Source organism: Nipponia nippon, unplaced genomic scaffold (genome assembly GCF_047370975.1).
Source record: "Nipponia nippon isolate SJK-2023a ecotype South Korea unplaced genomic scaffold, ASM4737097v1 scaffold_5, whole genome shotgun sequence".
In the NCBI taxonomy this organism is placed as follows: Eukaryota; Metazoa; Chordata; class Aves; order Pelecaniformes; family Threskiornithidae; genus Nipponia; species Nipponia nippon.
The window spans coordinates 95,441,957-95,467,225 of NW_028262369.1; the positions used below are offsets into that span (position 1 = coordinate 95,441,957).

General features: G+C 39.0%; 1 protein-coding gene across 1 annotated transcript in view; it reads right to left on the bottom strand.

The window, feature by feature from the left end:
* LRP1B (LDL receptor related protein 1B) overlaps nt 1–25,269 on the bottom strand; it is a 756,289-nt gene that overhangs the window by 698,594 nt on the left and 32,426 nt on the right. The gene's annotated exons all lie outside the window — the stretch shown is intronic.

Sequence of the window (25,269 nt, forward strand, 5' to 3'; positions counted from 1 at the left end):
CCACTTACTCAAGGTCCTGCTGCAAGCTATACATTCAGCTCCAGCACAGCTTTCCTCTTAGAGCCCAGCTCTTCCTCCGACCACTACAGACTTAAACCTGTGCTTTCTAAAGGTTCAGACGGGCAACAAGCTACTCAGTGAAGTCTTTACTAGGTATTCCTACTTTAATTTGTGAAGGTCAGGACTAGGAGCTGTATCTGTTATTCAAACACTGTAAGACACAGCGGTAGTCTTATTAAAAATAAAGGAGCTTGTTTTGTGGGTGACCAAAGAGTGAATATCATCAGAAGGCAAGTGTTTCGTGCAGGAAAGCTGAAGAAACAGAACCCCTCTCACCCAACACGTCAGTAATAAGAGGCAGCTGTGCAAACTTTAATAAAGGCTGATGCGTATTTTCATTCCTATTTCAAACGTAAGGATCGCATCTGTTGAGCCACGTCCTTATGTCTGCACAAACCCATGCTTCAATCAAATCGCACCTTTTTTTTTTTTCTCTCTGCCATATGCATAATGATGCGGTGACAGCTGAGAAGAGGACGGGCTGACATGTTCATCGCTGTGAAGGATGGCCTCCTGTCATCTCAGCTGTGACAGAACGGTCACAGCCTGAAAGGGTCTAATGAATAAGGAAGGATGTATTTTATCCTTCCTTAGTGAAAAGTTGCATTAACGCCTTTTTTCCACTTAATGCAGCAATGCAATATTACACCAAGCAATACTGCATGAACCTGTTTCCTCAAGATATTCACTATCTCTTTTTATGAAACTGAAGAGTTTAGTAAAACAAAAGCAGCATGAGAAATTTCAGGCTGCTCCTTAGCACAGGAGAAACGTATAGGATAAGTATATCAACAGGCAATTTTCACCCACGTTACCCAAAGAGGCCAAGCAAAACATGCAATGCTCCCCCATTCAAATGGCAAATGTCAATTCCCACTTGTTTTCAAGGATACCGGTCCTAGAGCTATTAAAGCCAGGAAAAGGTCATTTGTCAAGGTACGAGCCAGTAGTACGTCTTCTCCCTCTAATAAGAAGGATTTCTTTCCTCCTGTGACAGCAAAAGAGAAACAGGAGCACCGAGCTAAAATTTCTCAAATTGACAGTAACTATGACTTTTATGGGTGCTCAACGAATATGATCTATACACTTGTAGTACCTAGAAAAGATTTTGTAATTCTGTACTGCAGAAGGTCATCCTTTTCCAGATGGAGTGGATTCGGTATGTATACACTATTAAAACTGTGCATTTGTATACGTACGTATGCATTTTGGTTTTTGGTTTATATGTATAGTGTATACGTATCATACACAATAGGATACATTGCCACTGTTAATGACTCATCAGGTACAGCTTCACATATAAATCATGACTCATTTGTGACGGTACGGGTTGAAGGGATAGTAGGAATTAAAACCCTATATTGCCTGATAAAGCAGACCATTGCTTCTTACTTGAAATATAGGAAGGTTCTGAAATGTTGTTAGATGTACAATCTCTTACACCTTTGGTTTTTCAATTAAGTAGTAATTCAGTCTTAGCTCTGAATGCTACAGTGAGTGTAGATGTAAGTCAGACATGACCAAGGATTTTTCTTCTCGATCAAAATCCCTCAATTTACATAGCATATTCAGTACAACGGTACGAATATATAATAATGAAAGTGTTTTATTAACTTGCTTGATTTGGGGTGAGGGGGGCATGGTATCATTTGCCTTCAGCACAGCATAATTTTAGTCAAATCAGATATGAAGCACATAACTAATACCCTACATAACCTAGATACTTTTAGTCTTATTTTCATTCCAATTCTGGACAAGCCCTAAATTTTCAAAATGTGCATAAAGGAACATTCTAAAACAAAAAAAAAATTAAGGGGATCCAAATAATTTATTTTAAATCAGGCCTGTCCTTGTTGTGTTATATCACCTTGTAAGTGCAAAATAAACCACTTAATGAGAATAATTTAAAATTCAAATCCAGAAACATTTCTAAAAAAATGATCAAATGGGATGTTTCAGCATTGCCTCATAGAAAAACTTCCCAGGATTTCCCTCTGAAATATTGTCCCAACATGCGATAACGGCCCACAGCCTAACTGAGCCAGCAGAGATGGTGGCGACTGGGTGCAGTGAAGGTTATTTGGTGGCTTCTCTGCAAAGTCCCCGGTAGATTGGGACACGAGCGTCCCCTTGGCATTTCTGCTTCTCCCCACGCAGTTTGACATCCCATGAACTCGAGCCCTGTAATCCTCTTGTAGCCCCAGGTCTCAGCATAGATGCTCTGTTTATTTTTCTTTGGGCATTGCAAAACCAGTTCAAGTATAGCTCATCCTACCCGCTGCAGTGTGATTTCCAGCTGTTATTTCTAAAAGAAGGCTACATTAGCTTTTTATGTGGAACACATGACAACTCCTCCAGGCTGCGAAATAGCCTCCTAAACCTCTCTCTGTAGCTACCAGCGTGGTAACGATGTGCAAGCATCTTTCCTAAAGTCTTGCTGAGGCAACCCAAGAGGACTGAATCGAGCATTGCAAGTCTCCACAAATCTAACTAATAACACCTCGCACGGCCATCTGCCAATCGCGCCTACGAGTAACAGGTTTTTATTCAAAATCAACCGAGGAAAAAAAACTGCGATCGTCGAACTGAACTTGCAGTCTTTGCTTGTGAAATTGTGAAAGTCTGAAGGTGTTCAGGTTTAGACGGAGAGACACTGAAGCCAAGCTGCTGCACAGGCAGAGGACCAAGGATCGAGCCCGAATCACAGGTCTCCAAAATGTGAGCCTGAACTGCCTCAGTGCAAGGGTCGCTATAGAAATAAATTCAACTATTCCACTCCTAGTATCTATAAAACCTGCTTTGGGAGTAGCTTTCAGCAGTGGAGTGAAATTAAATAGAATTAATTATACCATTTATTTGGGATACAATGAGTTTAATTTTTTTACAGTTCTTATGCTTACTAGTTTTTCTCATTTAACATATTCCAGGGTGTAAATGAGTGTGTAAATTCTTTACTCTGCAAACAGTACTATAAATGAACATTGTGCTTTAAAATACAAACCATTATCTGGTGATTTAAAGATCTGAAAATCCAGGCCCCCCTCTCTTGCAGCTTTTTGCAGGGGCAGAGACCCCCTTGGCAGCACCAAACACAAGGAACTTCAGTGGGAAGGTGGGTACAGTGGACTGCTATGAAATAAGTCTCAAGCACTACAGTATACATCACTGCTTTGAGAGTATGAAAAGACGGTAACCAACTAAAGGAATGAAATAAAGTAGTGAAATTTTACTTTGCAACAAATCCTGGAAAGCATGAGGACTTTTCCTACAAAGAAGTTACTTGCAGATGTTGTTTTTAAGAAGGAATTAAGAAGAAGAGAGGATGAGGGCAATATACTGCTCAATGGGTAAATTACTTATGTATACTCTAGTAACTTGCTATCACATAAAATGTAATTAAAGAGTTAAATTGCTTCCAAGCTTATACATATAGTCTAAATAGGCCATGTATCCACTGTGTAGAAAATGCCAGGGACTACACAAAACAGAAATGTGTTAATCTTAATTTCCATCTGCACACTAATTCTCTCTAGAAGTGCTGTACGGGGGAGCCGGGCTGGATGCTGCTACAGCAAACCACCCTGCCTCGGTCCCGAAACTTGTAAGGGGCCGTTTTACAAACCTTCAGTGTAGCAATTACAAAGAAGTTTTAGGAAAACTCACAGACGGGTTGGCAAGTCATTCATTTTCGCTGGAAGACAAACTATGATAGTTAATCACCCTGTTGTCTAAATCTGAAGAATTATTCCCTCCCCTAAGCACCTCCGCGAAGGAGAACCCAGCCAGAGAAAGCCAGGGTGATGCTGGGGGACTGCCTGCGCTCTCAGTAGCCAGCAGCTCTTCTGCTGATCTGCAAGGAAATCTGTGAGCAAGCCAGCAGAAAACAATCAATTCTGTCTCAGTTCCATCACCGTTTTGTTGAAATCAAATGATTGCTGCTATATGTTTGCATTCTGACAATTCAGTCATCATCTGCTATTACAGAACACCCGAAGTGAGTCAATTCCCAGCTGCATTTTGCCGGCACTTGGAAATCCGTATGATTTAGAAGTTACCTTTTGGGATTAGACTGCTGTTGTTTTAGTATGGTGATTAGTTTAAAGTAACGAGTGTGCTTGGCAACAAGTGTTTGGCATTACGAGTAACTACCGCTGCCCATCAGGCTTGTGACAGTGGAGATGCTTGGCTTTCTTGAGAGATAGTCCTTCATGAGGTGGAATATTGCGAATTACACGGGGCAGCTTTCTCAGGCTGAGACATCCTGCACAAATATTGCAATATGGCAATTCCTCCGTGGATATTAACATACTCCATCAGTCAATGATTTGGTATTTTTTGGAGTACTCATCAACAAGCCGATGGAAGTCCAGGATTCAATTTGGTTCATAAATTCTTTTTTAAAGGAGAACACAAGTTTGTCTCTGTCATTATTAATCCCTAGCTTCCCTAATCCTTCTTGATGGATGGAATGATTTTTTTACCATTATTTGCAAAATATTGGTAAGCAACCTATCTGTATTAAAAAAAGAGAGAGTACCTTTTAAGAGGACATGTGAACTGTCAAAAAAAAGTTACTTTGCATGAAAAATCATGCTGCAAACATGGTATGATTTGGTACAGAAAGTCCACACACAAAGGAAAGTTCGTGAAACTGAAAATTAGGACGTTCATGTTATATATATTTTTGTGTACAAGAGAAATTAATTTCATAATATTTCACACTGTGTTTTTTACGTGGTTCTAAAAATCAACAAAGGCAAGAGATGACCGTAATCCTAAGTGAACTTAACATTTTAGAAATTTTTTTAAAACTTTGTTTTCATGAGATTATATCCCAAATTTTGATTATATAGGTACCTGACTAAAGTTACGGGATTTTGAAAGTCACAGGCTTACCACCACCTAGAATTGATGGTGTTCCATACCCACCTGTGGGTGCACGAGGTGGTGAGGCAGGTGAGATAGGGTCTTTTTAAAATTTGATTAAGAGCAAAAAAGCGTGGAGCTCAACAGCAGATATAATGGAGACAGTGATATGAAAGCAGCAATCACCACTATCGTTCGGGCTTAGTAGGAACAATATGAACTGCTCTTCTCTTTCCGTGCTCCCTACAAAGACTTGCAAACAACCTTTGGCATAGCACTGCAAATTAAGCCTGTTAACAAGTATGTATCTTAGCTTCTCCTTTTAATTAAATGGAGTAAGATTTCCTTAGGAAGCAAAGAGCACAGAAATGCAAATGGAAAGACCTGACAAATAAAGCTAATACCCTATTTCCACAAACATCAAAGAGCTTCCTAAGTGACATTTTGTACACTATTAAGATTTTGTGCTGGTTATATCAGAGTTTTATGACTGTTTCTTGCTCTGTTTTAGGTACAAATCTGACACTACCTATAACAAAGAGCAGAAAGTCAACAGACCAAACTTGTAACCAACATGGCTCAGCCATTTATCAGATCTCTGATGAAGCAAGTAAAAGTTTTCAACTAGTAGAATAATCTTATACTTGGGGTTTTCTACAGAGCATTTTATTCCCTATTTGCAGTAACGCTCATTCTTACAGGTATTTAATTGTTATTTTTGCACCACTGGACCAACAATTCTGTCCATTTCAGATTTAAACTCTTAATTTGGCAACTTCTGGTTTGTATCTGAAAGAAAAACCTTAAAAGCTGACTACATCATGTCACTGCTACCTAGTCTTTAGAAAGTACTTTTGTTATGGTTAAGCATTAAATAATGGAATTTAAAAACTCCAACTTCAAAGTACTATTTAAAATACATTGTGCACTTTGTGAGATTCTTTATTTTGTTAACAGCCACTGTCGTATTTGATCTCCATCCTGTACAGAAGCAAAGTGGTCCAGAGCATGTCAGCCTTCAATGAATTCTGCTATACACGCAGCATAGCACAACCCCTGCATGCTAATAATCAGCTTTGATTGACAGTTCTTTAAATTAATGGCATTTGGACAATAGTAGTGAAGATGATCAAGTTTAAAAACAACATAAAAATTAACTGGCAGAAAGTTCAGCCTGCTGTAAAAACCCCTAAGTGCCCCATAATGGCCAATATAAGCTTCTTTGCTTCTGCTGGTGTTTGAGTTAACTAGCATGTTAATTTATAGACCATTTTGCAGCATGGTATTTTGGCCAAGATCTCTCTCTTTATGGCTTTCCTTCCACAACATCTTTTATTTACCATTTAATAAAACGGCTATAATGCTTGACAATCAGAGGCCACTGGGAACTTTTCTACTGCCACCAAAAATCTCCTCAGGAGCACCACCTTTGACACAAAGGTAGAGAAGAAAGAGTAGAGCGAGACCTTTCTCACTGCAGCAGACCACCACCACCCAAGATAAGACAACCACCCCATTACTACTAACAGCGTAGGGTCTGCAACACGCAGACGAGTAGGTGTAACATTACCTTAGCTCAGCTGAGTTTGCAAGGCTTGGCATTCAGCGTCCCCCCTTTTATCTAGACTTGAATTCTATACAGAAAACAACTAAACACCGATGAGCCCCAACGCAAGCACCTCTCCAGTGCGCAATAGGATGGATCCACTTCTGTAACCAGGCTTCGACCTACGGTTTGCAAGAAATGCTTCTGTTGTGTAAGTGCTGTTTTACATTCATCCTTCCCCACCGGCACGTGCCGGTCCACCCTGCTGACAGCATCGATTGCAGTCGCTGGAGATACTTAGTTCACCACTCCAAGCTGAGCTACTGCACCAGTTGTTTGCTAAAGCTGCTGGGGTCTGATCATAAATACGATAAGAAACAAACTGGAAGAAATAATATACAGAGTTGAGTGAGAAGTGAGGTTTTTCTTCAGGCCCTTTGGATAGATGGAGAGGAACAGCTTCTACTTTTTGTTTTACTTAGTTTTTATCTAGTTCATGACTATTCCTAACTAATTCAGCCTTCAGAATTTTATAAGCAATTTAAGCTCTGCAAGGTCACTACTTCCTAAAGGGATTTTAATTTTTAAAATTTTACAGATGGTTATTCAGTTCAGATCTGTGAGTTCATAAACAATTTTTGAAATACATGGTTTACAGTTGTATTCTAATTGCAGCAAGATAAAAGAGGAACAGGCCTGACTTTTTTTTCTTCCCCTAGCTTCAGGCAGAATATTTTTCCTTTGAGCTATACGTTTCAGCCTTTCTAAAAGCATCTGAAAGGTAAGAGAGCTAATATAAATACGATTTTCTTCCTACAATTCAAGTAGCAAGTCTTTCCACCTGCTGCCAGATGTGTCATATTAAATTTTACAGATATTTTGAAAATATAACATCTCTCTCTTTTCCTCGACACCAACAGACACCTGGATTCATTTTTTAATTGCAAGTGCTTTCAGCTAAAGTGTCAGCATGTAGGTGTGAGTGGTGATCAAGAGCATTAGCACTGCACCACTCCTCGAGAAGTTCACAACCACACTTATCCCAGTTACACTCCATATCTCTTCCATTTTTATTGTCTTTAAAAGTAATGCTGACCAGGAGATAAATGATCGAAGAATGAATCCATTAAAACATGATAATTGTATCTACATTCATTCCATTTTTTAATGTTTTTATTATTTTTGCTGAACTGGTAATATCTTAATTAACTGGGAACATTTACAGAACTCTCCTTGGGTTCAATTTGCCCTAACAGGAATGCCATTACTCAGTTATTGCTCACCAGGGATGACATCCAACCAGCTGAGGCACCATTCCCCACTAAAGAGATCTGACCATGGTGATTTATGGTCTTTAATGATAAATAATCTTTTACTACTTCTGCTTCTCTTAGCCAACTGCACCCAAGTTCTTACATGTGACATCATTTAATTTCCATTAAATGGAAATGTGTTATCCTTTTGCCAGCAGGCCTCGCAGGTCTATCTCCTGTTTGGCATAGAGGCTGATAACATACAATTGGGTATTTTCATTGTGAAACATACTCATTTATGAGCAGAATCTCTCTGTTCTGTAATAAACACCACAAAGTAAGTATCTTCTTACAGAGCACTTAAAAAAGGGCTTCCCCCAAAATGCTTTTCCTTCACCCCAGCCCACCAGCTTCCCTCGGTCTTGCACTCGAAATGACTGTTCCATTCTGAACCTGAGCACTTATTCCAATCTCCCCCTTTCACGTACATTCAAAATATCTCATTTTTTCACCTTTCTGCAGCCATCTCCAACCCCAGGATCTCCACAGCTTAAACAAGAATTAGTGATGTAACCTATCTAATTTGTCTTCTGGGACTTCTGAGAACCTGAATTTTTCCTAAAGAAATTCTGTGCTCCGTAATTATTGCACCTTCTTTTAATGGTAATCCAATACTCTGTATTTTTAACTGTATTTTACACATGTATTTCTGTGAATGATAAAAATACATGCATAGTAAGATACTGTCAGCACTTTTTGCCGTGAGTCACCAGCTTCACAGTTGCTGTTCTGAAATAATATTTTTAAGCTCCAGTTTTTCCAGCTGTGTCCAAGCAGACCACTGCTCCTGTGCTGAAATCCCTTCACTTTAATGGGTACTGTGCACATATTCCCATCAGGGGCAGACGGCAGAATAATGTCTCAGTCTGGCTGCCTTTTGCACGTGTGAGGCTCTCATGGAGCTGTAGAGGTGAAAACTGAGAGACGTAGAAAAAATGACGTTGTTGACATGGGGCACAGATACAACACCTGAACGTTTATGTGGAGTATTGTAAAAATATAATTAATTAATTGGATTTCAGGTTGATGATGTCTCCTAAAATAGTCAGAGCATCTCCTCCTTTACCAAGAGCAAGTGGCTGTCCTGATTTCGTTTCCAACAAACTCCCTTCCTTGCAATTAAGAACAAGTTGAATGCAAAGACTATGTTTGCGCCTCTGTCTTCTTCCTGCAGAGGATGAAATACATTACACAATAAAAGTCAATGAGCCCGCGTAATACAAGGCCAATTCTAGTGCTGTCTCGGGGGGGTTATGATTGACTGAGGCAACCGGAGACGCTGATGGTATAAGCTTATACAGTCCACTAGGAATATTTACTCTTCATTTCATATCTGCCACAAAAGCCTTAAAACCTGTTTGCTGAATGTCACTGTTTCAGTTCATCAACACCCAACACAATGATCAAACTCTATTCAGTGGGGACCTGATATTTCCTCCGCCTTTCCTCTGCTGAGCAGCATGGGTTAATAAACTGTGAAATGACTCATTACATCCTTTATATGAATAACAATCTCTTTGCCTTTTAAAATTTTTAGTTTCAAAATTGAGTGCAATTATTTAAATAAATCAATATTCACTTGGAGGCGTAGTATTTCCAACCGGGTTAAAATATTCCTTATTTTTCACTTCCTTTCGAAGTCACCAAACTTATGAAAAACCATCTAAAGCAGACTATTTCAACAGCTGCCTTCTTAAAAATAAATGTTCTCTCTCCATTTCTACAATAAAAAATTTAAAGATTTAGACTCCAAATAAGCTAAATAGAACCATCAAAATATCTCCTGGTCTTTAGGAAGCTCTGTGATACCAATGATTAAAATAAAAAAGAATTCAGAAGATCAGGTATTGCTGGTTTATTTCCAGAGTTTCTTTTATTAATTGCAGCGATTGTTTAGCGAAATCTGGAATTAAAAATCAAGTATTCTTGAATGTCTACTGAGAACAGAGTGACATGGCCAAGAGGGCTCACTGCGCCAGACAACGGCTGCCCTTGCGGGTGCTTTGGCTGTGTTTTATTGATCCAACCCCACTGCCACTCCTTCGCATGCTGTATCAGAATAATGTTATTAATAGCACGTCTCACTCATGCTGTCACTGCCATTTATTTTTAATCTGGGATTTGGTAGCTACAAGCACGTGTTGCTGTCAACAGCCCCATTCTCCGATGCCGTCTTGGAGCATGCTGGTGCCAATTCAGTACCTTAATGCCAGAAGAAAGGTGTGGGGTTCACTGCCCATCGCCTGTTTTTCCTTTGTGCTTTCCTGGAGCGGAAGGGTTCCTATCAATAACCATATGCAGGCAGATAAATGGGAATACAATTGACTTTCCATGAAAAAAAGACTGATTTATCTCAGTGTAGCAAGCATTATACAGACCTCATTGTAAATCTGGGCCAATTTAGGCATAGTCACCAGTGCAAAAAATGCTGGAGGCTTCACGAGAGACTCCTGAGAGGATATGTGCCTGCTTCAAAGCAGTGACAGAAAGGCCCAGAAAAGAGCTTAGAAGCACTGGCTCTTGGCTGCTCCTGCTCCGAGGAGACCCAGACCTGGAACCGCCATGGCCCAGAACCAGCTGAACTGGCAGCAAATGAGAGAGATGTGCCCAGCGCCTCTCGCCTCCATCCCCACGCGTATACAGAGCTATTCCAGCACATTCCTCCCCAATACATACATGGCTTTGTGTCCTAAAGGATATCCATCTCTTAACAAATGGAGAAAAAAAAAAAAAAAAAAGCCATAAAAAACAGTTGCAAGTGCTCATACAGCACAGGCTGGAACCGAGCCTTTTTGAGCCACCAATTATTCAAACAAAACAATGATGTTTCCTTTAACATTATCTTCCCCATCGATACCTGAGGCTGCTATTTATGAATGCTAGCCTTAAGAGTAAGTTTAAAGGCCCTGAAGTCTCACTCCCCAGCTCCTACCCGGCTCTGACGCACTGACTTGGCACGTCCCTGCGCCACGGGAGCCCCTCTGCGAACCGCGGGACTTTGCGGGTGCCAAAAGCACGCTGTGGCAGTACCCCTCCTGGTGAGAATCCTTGAAAAGAAAAGGTAAGGGAACCACAGGGGCCGTGCTAATTGATTTTCCATATAAACAAATAAGTCATTAAATAAGCAACTCAATGGTTTTACTTGCGTGAAGTTAATAGCTAAATGCTCATAAGGAATTACACTTAAGTCCTGGTTAACTCTTAAATCTATATGTGCTGCTTATGCTGCAAACTAACATATGCTAGTCAGGAATAACTACAGTAAATAAAAATATTTCTTTCCTTTATTTATGTGAAACAAAAGCAAATGAAGCTATTTGTCATAGCAAAACTACATGTTTCAGAATAAACAGAGCCAACTGCTTATATTTTAGATTTACTGGGGAAGGTATTTCAATAGAAGACACACTGCTTTTATATACTTACTATATATACACTACATTTTTACATGTGCAAAAACTTACAAATTAAACAAAATGTAGTCTACCAGAAAGGAGCTAAGTGCCAGCCTGAGCCAGGGGTCTCTAATGCCCAAGGGACCTCTGGAGCGCAGAGGTATTCTGTGGTTACTCCCCCAAGCAAACCGCAAGCACTGGGGAGTCTTCACCAATGGCTTGATCTGTTCACTGCAAACAGCCACACCAAACCGCCTTCCCTCCCAACCCCTCCGTTCAGTCTTTTTCATCCCCATAATCTTCTCGACTTTCAATATCCGTAACTTTAATTTTCTAGATTTTTTGATTTTTATTGCTCTCAGCATACAAGATTCTCTTGGATAAACTACAAACTCACAAGCTACTAAAACCATTGCTCAGCACAGTGTTTTCCTACTAAATGCTTTCCTTCTCCAGGTCTCTGGCTTGCTTTCAGTTGCCTGTCTTTGTTTGCAATGCCACCTATTTCAGTTTGCGATGGCCCCTTCTATCCACCAACCAGCCCCTTCCTGCAGCTACAGCTCTTGCTCTCATCACAACCAGCGTCAGCTTCTATGACCAACTTTCCCACATTATTTCACCAGCAGTATTTTCTTTAACTCCACATCATCTCAACATTTTGTCTCTGCCAAGATCTCAGGATCTTGGAACGAGCACCAGTTTTGCTCCTTAGTTGTAGAGTATGGTAGCCAACGTTCTACGTAATTTTGGGAATAAGTCTTGTAACTCTTACCAACAAGACAGGAGAAGAAACCACAGAAGCGCAAAAGCTCACAAACATATCTATTTTTTTAATACACATGCAATTTTGAGGAATAGCTACGACCTCCTGATACCTGCTGTAGTTTAGAGCTCAGTCTGTGCCTGCGCTGGGAAGTAGTGTGATGCCACCGGGCAAGTGCCGCTGCTGACCTGAACTAAAACCTAGCACAGACACACCCCAATCGAGGGCCAGTCCTGCTCTCAAACACCGTCAAAATCTTTCTCACTTATATTAAAGAACAAATAAAGGAACAAACAGAAGTAAAATATGCAAATATTAATAATTCACATAGATAATGCTTTGCTGAGATCCCATATTTCGCCACCGTTCCAATACTACTAAACTTCCACAACTATTTTTCCTGCGTCATCGTAATTTGGAAGACAAACACATTTCGGAACTGCAAAAGTCATGTGCAAAAAATGAATATGAAAAGCAAAACATTTCTTCGCTCCAATGTTAATAATGTTTCTAATAACTTTTTTCATTCTAAGTTTGTCAAGATATTAACTTTTACACAAAACTCATTAATTTTATGAATTATAAATTAATGCAATAACTTCCAAACATCTACCTTTGCTAATTTCTACTGTATTAGCAGTTCTGCATTACTTGAACATATTTTTCCATTGACTGCAACAGCAACAGGCTATATCCAAGGTATAAATTTTTAAAATACTGGGGTATTGGATTTTGAAGAATTAAAACCAAATGAAGCATCTTGGGAATACTGATGAAACTGTTGCTTGGTCACTTCCTACAGATACTCTGCGTAGCAGGCAGATGGAGGATGCTTTTCAATTCAGTCAAGTCAGTGAAGTGTAGGGTGGAATAGGACTGAAACGTGTCTGTCTTCAGAGTTCAGTGCAAATTCTTGCAACCCCAAAGACAGAGTGGAACACGCAAAACTCAAACTCCTTGTAGCCTGGGCTGAATTATCTTGGTCCTCAAATGTAACGCAAGAGTCTAACAGATGACTTAAAATAATGACAGTAGTCAAAAGCCATAAGGTAATGGATACAGAAGGTATTAAAAAACAAATTGCATCTAAGCCGTAGAGGATTTCCCTCTGCTGTGAAATTCTGCCAGGACTGCCTTGGCGGCAGAGCACCAACCACTCCTAACACAGAACAGCCCCGGATCCCAACATCCACATTTAGCGCTGCTCACAGAGGTGATCCTCAAGGGCACCTGGCTGAGACAATCTCAGAAGACTCAGGTTATTGCGAGATTTCTTAGAGGTTCACTAGCCCGGAGCAATTTTCATTGGACTCAATGAATTCATGTAAGAACACTTATTTAAGCAGAATGTGAATTTCTGGTACCTATGGAGGTTTACCCACCGTTGGGCCCAACAGTTTTCAAGGATGATGCTCTTAAGCAATCATTCTTTAATTTGGCAGGTACGGTCTTTCTTGTATTTTCTAGTAAACGCTGTAATTTACAGGTCTTCATATTCCTGGCAAAGAAACATTGCACAAACCTTGAATAGACCTTTTCCTTTTTCAGTCACTTAGTGAAAAAATGGGGGGAAATACATATTTTCTGTTTGAAAACTTGTATTCCAGGACCAGCACTAAAGCAAAAATGGTGGTAATACATCAACTTTAATATGTCAACAATAAAATCCAAATTCTGTTCTCCTTTGAAATCCTGCAGTACCTAATTAACTTGAATCACAGAATAAGATCCATGAAGAGAAGCATAAAAACCAGGGGTTTAAATTACAGTTTAATTTATTACAAATTCTGTTTTATTTAACAGTCTATAAACTCTGGCAAAAATTCTACAACTTTGGGTTTGTACATTTTATTAATTAGTTTTTAGAAAGACTGCATTACATAGAAATTCTAATGAATTTTTTTTTGGTTGATCTCCTCCTCTGTTACCTATCCCAGATTTGCTGGTCATTAGGTGTTTCTCATGCATGTCAGACCTTTCATTTTTAATGCTCAGAATGATCAAGGAGCCTGATGTTTTGTCATTTATTTTAAAGTTAAGATGACCGTGAAAACTAGCTCAGTTAGTCATTTCTGTATAGTAGCCCCTTATCATTAAAGCTGCAACATTTTCCCAACCTCCATAATTAACCTTTTTGTACAACCGAAAGCAATAGCAATCTACCCTTTGAAAGCCCTTCTGGGGCTACTTAGCACACTTCTCTCACAACTAAACAGAAAAAAGCTAGCAAAGATGAAAAAAAAGAACCCCAAACCACCCTGCTTAGAATAAAATAAGATACTTTTTTCTATATCAGTCATAAAAATAAAACAAATCAGAATTAAAACCTCATTTAACATTTTTTTTCCAGGTCATAAATGCCCTGCTTTATTTTTTATCTCTACGCACCCATCAGTTACTGGTAAAATGTGTATTATCCACACTTATGCTTTCAGCATAAGATTATTTCCCCTTTTATGCAATTGTTTGCTTCTACTCACAATTCAAAAATCAATTTCTATTGATCCAGTCAGTGGCTGGCACGTTGTTTCCAACAAAAAGGAAAACTATGTCATGCAAATTCAGGGCACTACAGAGAAGCAAGTTCCATGACCGTATCTGGCCTTCTGTTTCAGAAAAGATATCTTGTATTTTTCTGCTTCAAACAGGGAGAGGAGATGATAATAAACACAGGCTCACTTCATAAAACTGGATGCAATACTAAAAGAAAAATTGCAGCAAGAGAACTTCAGCTTATGTCGACGGGCATTAAAGCAACAGTGCGGATTTACCCAAGAGCTTGCCTCTCAGGTATAAAGACAGGACAATAATGCCAGAAAAGTTTTATTTACCATTTTAGAGCTACTTGGTGTTTGGGATTGCAGAAGTCCTCATAAATGACAAAGCTAAGACTCACGCCATGTGCACATCGATAAGGCGCTCCAGTACCGCCACGTACGCTACAGAAAGCCTCTTTTGAGAGATTGCAATGTTGTTAAAATTATCAGAACAATTTTAAATTTTCCTCTTGGAAAACAAGCCACTGCACATGACATACAGGAAATTATACTTATCTGTTACATAAAAAGACCACTATTTTAAAGTTAGTATTTGAAGACCTATTCATTTCTTATAGTTTGGCTGCGAGCCTCTATTTCTGTCATTACAGAGAATGGAAATATCCGATGTATAAATTTGCCACAGTGGCAGAGATGAAACCCGTATTTGTAGGAGGAAAAGAAATCAAGGTCTTGGCAGAAGGGATTTTGTTTGTTTGTTGTTTGCTGTTTTCATTTTTCTGGCAGCTATCTGAAGCAGCTGAAGAGTTTTGAACGATGGAATAAATCTCAGTAGAGAGATAGTGAGCAAAGGCAGGTGAAGTGAACAAAGCTGAAATTTAATCACATTTCTATTATAATCAAATATGTATTCACAGTTGTGTACAACATATTATAAAAACACACAATGAGCTAAACTGTGATTTCAGCAGTGTAAATAGCAGAGCAAATACATTGGTCTCAGGAGAGTACTTCTGGCTTCTCACTGGTATAACCAAGAAGAATTTTGAACAACATATGCTAATTATATACAATATAACCTGGCAATCTGTACAGCCATCGCTGAAACGCAACTGTGATCATCCTGCCAGAAGGCTCATTGGTCTGAAACTTTGCTGCAGAAAGAAATATAACTCTCTTATTTTTGTCAGGCAGCAAGTCAAACTTTGAGTCATATTAAATACAAAACATCAATACACAGGTAACAAAATATCTACGTTCAAGTTTACCTTCCCAACTCAGTTCATGAATGAGGTATGACTTCATAACGAAGTGACTCACCAGAAACGCATAGAAAAATATCCTGCACATTTGTTTTTCTATTCTCAATTTTACATAATTTGTTGGTCGATTAGTAGAAGCATATAATTAAAAACAAAGCCCAGGTAATTAAATTAAGAACTGATTTATTTCTAAATTGTATTCCTCATGGTTAGGAAGCCAGCAACAAAACTCAGCCTACGTTTAGACAGAATGTCCATAAGAAAAACCACATTGATAAAGCAGGTCAGTGAAGGCAGGCAACAGCTTTTTTTTTTTTTAACTTTTTCAATCAGAGGTGATCCTATACAAGTTGTAGGGTGCATCTTGGCTGTAACATGCATATAGTCATCATTTATCAAGTGCTTTTCTTTAATAGGCACAAATAGCCCCAAAAGATTAATACTGTAACAGTCGTCTTTATCTGCTCAGTCCCAAACTGGCTTTTATCACACTTAGTAAAATTGAGTATCTTGTCTCATTTTCATCTACTCTAACTGGAATCACTGTGGTTTCACTGACACATGAAGTACTTTAAAATCTAATTACTCTTACCTCTAGTAAGGAGAAGGGATGCTTTTGCCTCATTACGGGGACTCCTATTCAAGGCCGTGGAAAGCCTCTCCTGCTTTGTGGGTGCGTGGCTGCAGCCTGGCCAGGAGCCCAGCGAACAACATGGAAAACCATCCCGCTGCTTTTTAAGCTCACTGGATCGGGTTTTTTCAGGCTTAACTGAAATCTGAATATTGACTCCTAATTTTCACGTTCCCAGATGCTATCCAAGAGGAGTGTGGAATACCATCTTGCAAACATTTTGATTCCGCACCTGTTGACTTTGATGCGCATTCGTATTTCCCCTACAGGCCGCTATGCAAAGAGTACCTCTTTCCCTGTATATATTTTAACATCTACCCAATGAACTCTTCCTCAAAATCATCTGATTTGAACCTGAGGTTACAAGTAAACCATAGCACATATGATCATTTGTTGCTCCTGACACCTTCCTTTTTTTCCTCACTTGAAAAATTGATCATCTTAATACCGAAGAAAGTTTGTATTAACATAAATCTATTCCACTTAAGCACTGGCTTGGACAACGAATTATTAAATCTTGACAAAAAGAATATTTATGAGATACAGAAGAGCCTTTTGACATAGAGAAATCAATATTTTTTTTTCCTCAGAATTCTCGGAATCATCAAAAAGATAATATTTCTATAGAAAAAAAACCCTAAGGCAGTGACAAGCATGGTATCGTATTTTTCTAAATTCAGTGCAATAAAATAAACAAGAGAAGAAATTAAATCTAATGAAAGAGCCTGTAATATGTCACAAGGACATACTACTTTATATACTAGGAAAAAGCAAAGAGTTCACACAGTTCCAGAGGAGACGCTGCCACAGGTGTACAGAGTGGCACCCACATCCACAATTTAAAAATTACATTGTAATGGGCCATGCAAAGCTTCTATTTCAGGATTTACATCACTGTGTTTTCACACTGGACACCAGCATAAATCCACACTGTTAACACGTAGACAAATTAACCTAAAACCCCCTCTCGTTACCAGCAAAACCTCCTTTAAAATGCATTGCCTCAAGTACAGCCTGCTAGCTAAGATCGGGTCTTGCATCAAACACGAGAAAGCCAAAGCTCTGGTTGTGCACCCATCTATGACTTGTGCTACTCCGCTGTAACTGTGTTAAGCGAGGGTGGGAAAGTTAGAAGCCTTTAGTGATAATTTGATATTTTCTAGTGATGTCTTACACGAAAAATTGCACCCCAGGATTTGAAGATTTGCCCTTCCTTCATATTCAATAAGACCCTTGCGATTTTTGAAAAACCCAGCCATGCTTACCTTCATATATTCCAGTTATCACAAGCTCTGAAACGGGAACAATATTACTTTTTTCATACTTATTTCTAAAGGTTAATTAATGTTTGTACACTACCTTGTAACATGCTTTGATGACTAAATTCCATTATTATTGATTTCCTTATACATCAGTGCACAAGACAGCATGATTGGCATTTTTTGCTTCGAACTGATGCACTACTGGAATCCAAGGGTATTGACGGTCATGGTTGAGATGCTGTAGAAGACCATGTTGAGAACTGCACATATTACCTTCCTAAAGTAAAGCTGACCCTAGCCAGCATTATTGATCTTCCATTAAATTCACCTGTTAAAAATCAGAGGTGAAAAAATACCCAGTTTCCTCACTTCTAATTCATTTTGCTCTAATTTCCTTTTGCCTATTATATGGTTTAATGATTTAAAAAAGGTACCAGGTACCCAGATTACGGCCATTATTCAAACTCATTGATTTATATATTCAGGTGAATTTAAGTATGACTTTTTTTTGGGAGACTTGGGCTTCTGCAAAATGAAGACTACCCCCCAGGCAGGAGAAGGCAGGAGAGCAGCCCACTGCAAGTACTCACCTACCGGGAAGGGAAACAGCCCTTTGGGGAAATGACAAGATAAATCTAAGACCAGACAGCCTGTGATATTTGCGGTGTTTGAACTTAAAGGGAAAAAAAATTAATTTCTCCTGTTTTGACATACCAGAGTGAAAACATTCAGTCGCTCTGCTTACGACGCCTTGATTTTATTCCTAGATTTACCATTTGCCATATTTCTAAGCTGGGATAAATAAGGACAGAACCCTGTTTCTAGTACTTATGAAGGAACATAATCAAGCCTCCCTTAATAGGATATTAAAATTAGTTGCAATGCATAGTTATTATTTAAAGAAAAAAACCTGGAGGTCTTCCAGTGAAAGGCATTAAATACCAGAAAGCATTATTATTTTTACAGTATTTGAGTACATCCATCTGCCATTGCTTTTCCTTTTAGACAAGAAAAGCTCAGAGGAGCTCAGCTGACCTAAGTGTTATATATTTCCCTCTTATGCTCTGTGGTTCTGTTCAGGTCCATTATGTAATTTAAATGCTAGTTTTCACTGTTCAAAGGAAACTATACTTCTGAGATGCTTCTGATAGATTATTTTCATTTCATATTGTGGTATTTTGAATTCTGGTCGATCTTTTGTGTCTTTTCTGTTCAGTGCCAGCTGCTTTGTACATTAGCTGGTAGCGAGTTTTACATTCCAGTGTTATGGGAAGGGACTGCAGGAAAAGATCATCATCCTTTTGTACTGCAAAAGGAAAGGTATTTCATTTGAGACAAAAAGACCACACTTTAAAGCCAAACATCAGTTGATAAGGTAGCAGAACATCCCCCTTTTTTAAGACATGTACAAACCAAGCCTCTGGGAATATGCAGTACTTTGCATAAGAGGACAGTAAGTAATTTGGCATTTGTTTATACTAGGCCAACTTAATGCCACGCTATTAGTTTAATTATTTTTTTTTTTATCTGTGCCCTGGTCTCTCTTTGAAGAAGGTGGATTTTTCTTTCTATGACACAAGTAAATGTTTACAATGATCATATGCTTGTAATTTCAAATACGCTCAAAGCCGAGTCTCACTAATTTCAAAAGCATTATTCTGGCCATGACATTAAAAAACACATTAGCTGACAGCCAGGCCCCTACCCAGGGTAGCAGGTTATCTCGGCGGAGTCGCTCCCGTTCACTTCATGAACTTGAGACAAGCTGCTAAAGGGTATAGCTGCTCTGTGCTCCTTTGGGGCTTTGAAAATCTTCCCTTTGAGATCATTCACAGTTGCTATGTACTAAATAGCTTTCAAAATGCAGCCATCTATCTTTGAATCAAAAAACTGATATGCACAGAAGAGGTCCACGGAGAGAAATGTCTGTGAAATCTTGACCTTCTGATTTCATCTTCAAACCTAGACTTGGATGATAGCAAAAACTCCAAAATAAGTATTTGATTGATAATAGCCTAAAAGTCAAATTTGTGTTCTTTGAATACTTTGATGGAGCCACAAAACAATCTCCTTTGCCTCCTTTTCCAGAATTTCATACGATATCTTGTGAAGAAGTTCTGTTTTATCATAATTGTATCCAAAGAGGAAAAAAACATAAACACTTTTGGATCTGTGATTTTGAGGCTATGATTAAATAGTAAGATGTATCTTCTTGAGTTTGTAAAATGCTGCCTTTTATACAACGCTTTCTCTTTAGATGTCAATACTTTCCAACATTACCCACACAAAGCTTGGCAATGAAGCAAGCACAGCTCTGGGGAAGAAGCCAGAGGGCCTCTGTGGCCCTGGCAAATCCAAAGATGCTTCAAGTCATCCAAACCAGCCATGTCACCCTCCTCTGGCTACTGTCCCATTGGTGAGAGGAGGTTCAGCTACCTTGGAAAAAACATTTCTGTCAGTATACCAAACTCCAAATGCATGAGGCCGTGAAAAATATTTATTTAGAAATTGCCTTTTCCCATCTAATTTTCTTTGCCTTTAGCCACTGCTGTTTTGGTAATGGGGTTTAACCAAACTGGCCTCTAAACTCAGTATGTGGGAGGAAGCATTAGTACATTTGGATGTTTTTACTGTCAAGCATGTTTCGCTTGGGCCATAGATACTGTAGATGAAGCAAATCCCACCATTCATCTGCATCCGCTTAAGCATAGCTGTCTTATTTAGGCTAAAAACATGATGCAAAGATGAAAGTAGAAAGCTGTGCAACTTTTTATTTTCTGAGTTTGCTTTACTTTGCATTAGAAATCGTGCTTCTACAGCACAGACTCCGCTGGCAGGGTGGGGATCTGCACATTTCAGATACAAAAGCCTCCCAGATGTTCAGAGGGTGCAGCTACTCTTGGTATCACCCAGCATCCCTTTTCGGATCCATCTGATATTCAACAATATCCAAGATTACACAGTACAAGCACCTGAAAGGAAGAAGTCTTTCTTGAAAGGCTTTCTAAAAATGGTAAGAAAAAATGTTTTCTGTTCTCTCGTGAAATGCATCCCTCCCACGGTGATTAGCATAACCACTCTGCGCACGGTCAGCAGAGCTGGTCTAAGGGCACCAGACTGTGATCATTTCTATTTCAGGAATGTGAAGAGGAGTGAATACTGCTACATGCAAAATTTTACTAAAGTTGCGAACTCTGAAGATTTCGGGGAAAGAAGCACTCATTTTGCATCAGTGAAACCCTGCAGCTTCCTTGAGCTACCCCTAATTTACACACGGGGAACTGCAGGATGAAGCAGCATTCATGAGAACTCTGTAGAAATTGTCTTGGCTCTCACATCTGAAGTGCAAGAACAGAAGAGATTCACGCTACCCCCGGCACTCACACCCCACCCCACAAAACGGCATAGATCAAACCCTGCACCCTCTAGCTACCTGCTTCTGCTTTCCAGGCTGAAAGTTAGAGCTCGCATCTTTATTCAGTGCCTGGAAATAACAGTTAAATGAGAGCTTTCATTTGTATCAGCCCCACGCAATAGAACTGCCCTAAAGCAAAATCATCTTATGCTGGTCACAAAGTACCGACAGATTTTTGTAACCAAATGTGACCCTCGCTATTAAAAATAACCATCACATTTTTACGTGCCATTTTGTAAGTCATATGTTAATAGGCAGATGTCTACATGGTGTGTCTGATTTGAAGGTAAGATGACAAACATTTCAATAATGTGAAATAAATATCCTACGTTCACACTAAACTGACGGCAGAAAAGTTGTGAGTCTTCCTAACAGTGAGCCACTCTTCTTCAGGAATGTTTTTAAAGGATTGGCATAATGATAATAAAATAAGAAATAAAAATATTCCTCATTCATTCCACAACAAGCCTGCAGACGTGGCAGCTCCTGATCTCTCTAGTTACGACAAATCCTCTTTGCTTTATTACATTAATGAGTACGGTTACCATGACACGGGATCCCATTTTCTCCCATCCCCTCCTGAATGCTGATGGCAAGGCTGTATTTTATAAACACTTTCCAATTATTTCCCTTGGGCTGGATGAGACACACACTGGTGAGCACTTAAAAGTTCACCGTTTTCTCCAAGATGTGCAGCGAGTGCCTACGTGAAAGCTTTCTCCGCAGGGCACAGTGTATTTGAAACATAGATTTCCTCAGCTCCCCACAGGATCTCACAAATCCATCTCACTGAGGAACTCAGCCCTCCACAAATCAGCGTTTACATTTGCCTACGAGGTCCTCCAAGTGCCCCAGCACTGGTGCTAGGTCACATTAAGAAGAAACCCTCAACTATCTAATTACAACATTGAAGCGTATGCATGCCTAAAAGCTCTATGCGAATACTCAACTCTGAATATTTTAATAACATAATCATCTGTTGCAATGAATAATAATATCATGTTACGTGGACAATGACCCTTAAGAGAAAATAGTCATATGAAGCTATACAACACCCTATGTTTGCTCCATCCATACTAGAGAAGGAAACGATAAGCACACTCCATGTAGGTATTTTGGCAATGCCACTCCACCTAAGCCTGGCATGCCTAAAAGAAAATTTTAATCTGGAAAAATATTGCATACCAGAGGAAAAAAAAATGCTGACACCAGTCTCATTTTGCACCAGTAATTTACATTTGGTGTTTGCACTGCAAGGTGATTTGATAAGCCAAAATAAAGTATTTTAATAAGTCTTCTCATGAAAGTTAAAGCCAGTGAAATCCATTTCTTTCTTTCACAACTCAAGTACTCCAAGAGCATTCACAGACACACCTGAGAGCTAAGTGTCCTTGATGTTCCATTCAGACATCTTTGATTAACTCCAATAAGTGCTAAAACCCACATATTGTCAAGACTTAACATGAAAATGTCTGGGAATGTAAGGAAATCCTTACAAGCACCCAGTCAGGTCACGTACTCCCACTGGTTTGAAAGGTAACGTACATTTTGCTAAAAGAAGTGATCTGCCACAAAATAAACCATTTTTTTCATTTAAAAAAAAAAAAAAAAAACCATATAAAAATCCTTGAAAAATACCACCAGATTGTAATGTGTATCCTTATGTCCAGAAAAATCATATGCCAGACAAAAGAGAGGATTTAAATGTAGAGATCTCTGTTAGAGAACCTGAGTTTCCTACAACAGAGAGATCTGCAGTATTACTATATCCCATTTTGGGATTAATTTTTTGGGCTTGCTAATTATCCTGGAGCATTCGGTAGCCAGAGTTCAGACCTCGCATTTGATTCTTGCAGAGATGAGTAGCAATTGTACATTCAGAACAAGTACAGCATATGCACAAATTTATCTTCATTATCAGTCTGTTTTCAATGACCAGAACACTTGAAACATGCCAGATTTTGGTCTTATTTATGATACTCATGAGAGTCCAGATATGCAACTACTCACATCCATATATACTAAGACATCGCTAACTTCGTTTCTTCAATTGTAAAATGGGAATAATAATGCTTAGCAGTCCACATTGCTCATTTAATGGAATAATTAACTAGAGACAATTTATGTTCCAATTTAGATACCCCTTATAACTACAGCAGAAATAAGAGAATTTCACGGCGAGAAAGTCACGGCACGGTGCCTTCGAGGCAATTAAGTGTCCCCGGCACCTGCTGGGGTACAGGGCCACAACAAAGGGGCCAACTGCTCAGGTTGCGACTTCGAACCTGCACATCAAAAAAAAAAATAATGCTAAGCCACATGAGTTAGCATGGAAAGCTTTTCACGTTTCTATGTGTTCAAATCAGTAGAGGCTAAAATTTATGCAGATTAGAAAGTTTCATGTAGGCTCGATTCATTTTGCAAGCTCTACAAAGCTCAGCCTAAACAGCTAAGTTATTGGACACTTTGAAATGTTTCACGCTAATCAACAAGTTATCTGTAATCAATTATATCTCCAAAGGTCTCTATGGAGTTACACATCTCTACAAATGTAGCTTTTGCCTTGGGAGACTTTTTTTTTTAATGTATAGTGCAGTAAGGAGAGGAGTGTCAGAGGCAGGAGAGGCTGCAGACCCCCCCGAAGGGCTTTGCGTGACTGCTGGTGGGCTACCACAAAACGAGCGTTAGGGTAAATTTACCCTAATGGCAACCTACAAAAACACAGTACTTACTGGATAAAGGTTACTGCTCAACATTACTTCTGCTTCGGCTTTCAAAATCACCATGACATACATTAAAGAACATGTCCGTGCGCATTTTCTTTGTGCTAACAGTCAGTAGAGTACTTTGCCGAGGGTAAGGTGGAACTCAGTCATTTAATGATTTATGCTTCGGATTCTTTGTGAGCCATTTACAGCTATGAACTTTAACGCAAGAGTTTAGGGATATTTCAGGAGCCATTAGCATAACGGTCCCTTGTTAGGATCCTCAAATGCTAGTTTCTTGGAATGGCCTTTTTCAATTGTAAGGTCAGAACAAACATGCCATCAAATTGCTAAATGTGTCATGCACAGGAGCCACACATCTGTGTTCCTATGGAAACCGCTTCAGTTGTGTTTGTGGTTGACATTTATTCATTTTTCTATTATTTTACCATCTCTCCAAACTCACGTCTTCATCCAAAATTTTCAACTTCCAAAGGCTGATCTCAGTACTGGGAACACTTTCTTTGAAGCAGACTTAAGAACAAAATGACTTCTCATTCATGAATATTGAATGAACAGCGGTTTGGTTGGGATTAGTATATATGTCAGAATCTGAAAAGAAACTGAATGCCTAAAGTTTGTGATTTATAAAATCTCAGCTGAGTCACTCTTGTCCTTCACACTTCTCCTCTACACCTTCAAAAAGGATACTGTGCTACTTCAGAATTAATTTACACAGCCTTTACTTTTCTTATTTTTATTGCAAGTTGACTGCTTAGCCAGGCTTTTTCCCCTTGATGTACCCATCTTGTCTGATTTTTCCTTGCTACATCTATAGAAAAGTCCGTAGACATGTTATGCTTCACAAAGCTTTTTTATACGTGCAGGAACTTGTATTAGTGTAGCTTGGGAAGACTGAACCAATTTAGCTAAAACCAGGAATTGACCCAAAGTGCTGTCAAAAACTTAAAACCTGAACTTCTTTAATCTTTTAGATGAACACACCAGTTTAATGAAAAGTGGCATTCTTCTGAACTTCCATATTGCATTCACAGCCAAAAAGAAAATAAAACCTGTTCGTAGGAAATTACAGGTCCAAAATGAGGAAACGAGAGGAACAGCAGTTTCCATATGGGTGGAGTAAGGCCATCACTTATTAAACAGCACAATTTTATACAATTATTTTGGATTATTGGAGACATTACCAAGATGTATTTTTACTGGTTATATTTTGGAATTTTTCCGTGGCTATTAGAATAAAAAACTGTGATAGGGATGTCTAAAGAAGAGAACAAACACTTTAAAACAGATAAATTCTGTAATTAGACATATTACTTATGAGATAAATGAATTTCCGACTTCTTTTTAATATTAAATAAGAAGAAAGCAGGAAGTCAAAACAAGGTCGCTGCTAAAGCCAGACTATTCCAGAAGAACATAAAGCTGCTATTTCTTAACCTTTACAGACTTTCAGAGAAACATTTATTAAAATTTGCCCCTCTCACTAGCTCTCTTGCCCTGGGAGGATTGTTATCATTTACAGACATTTCTCC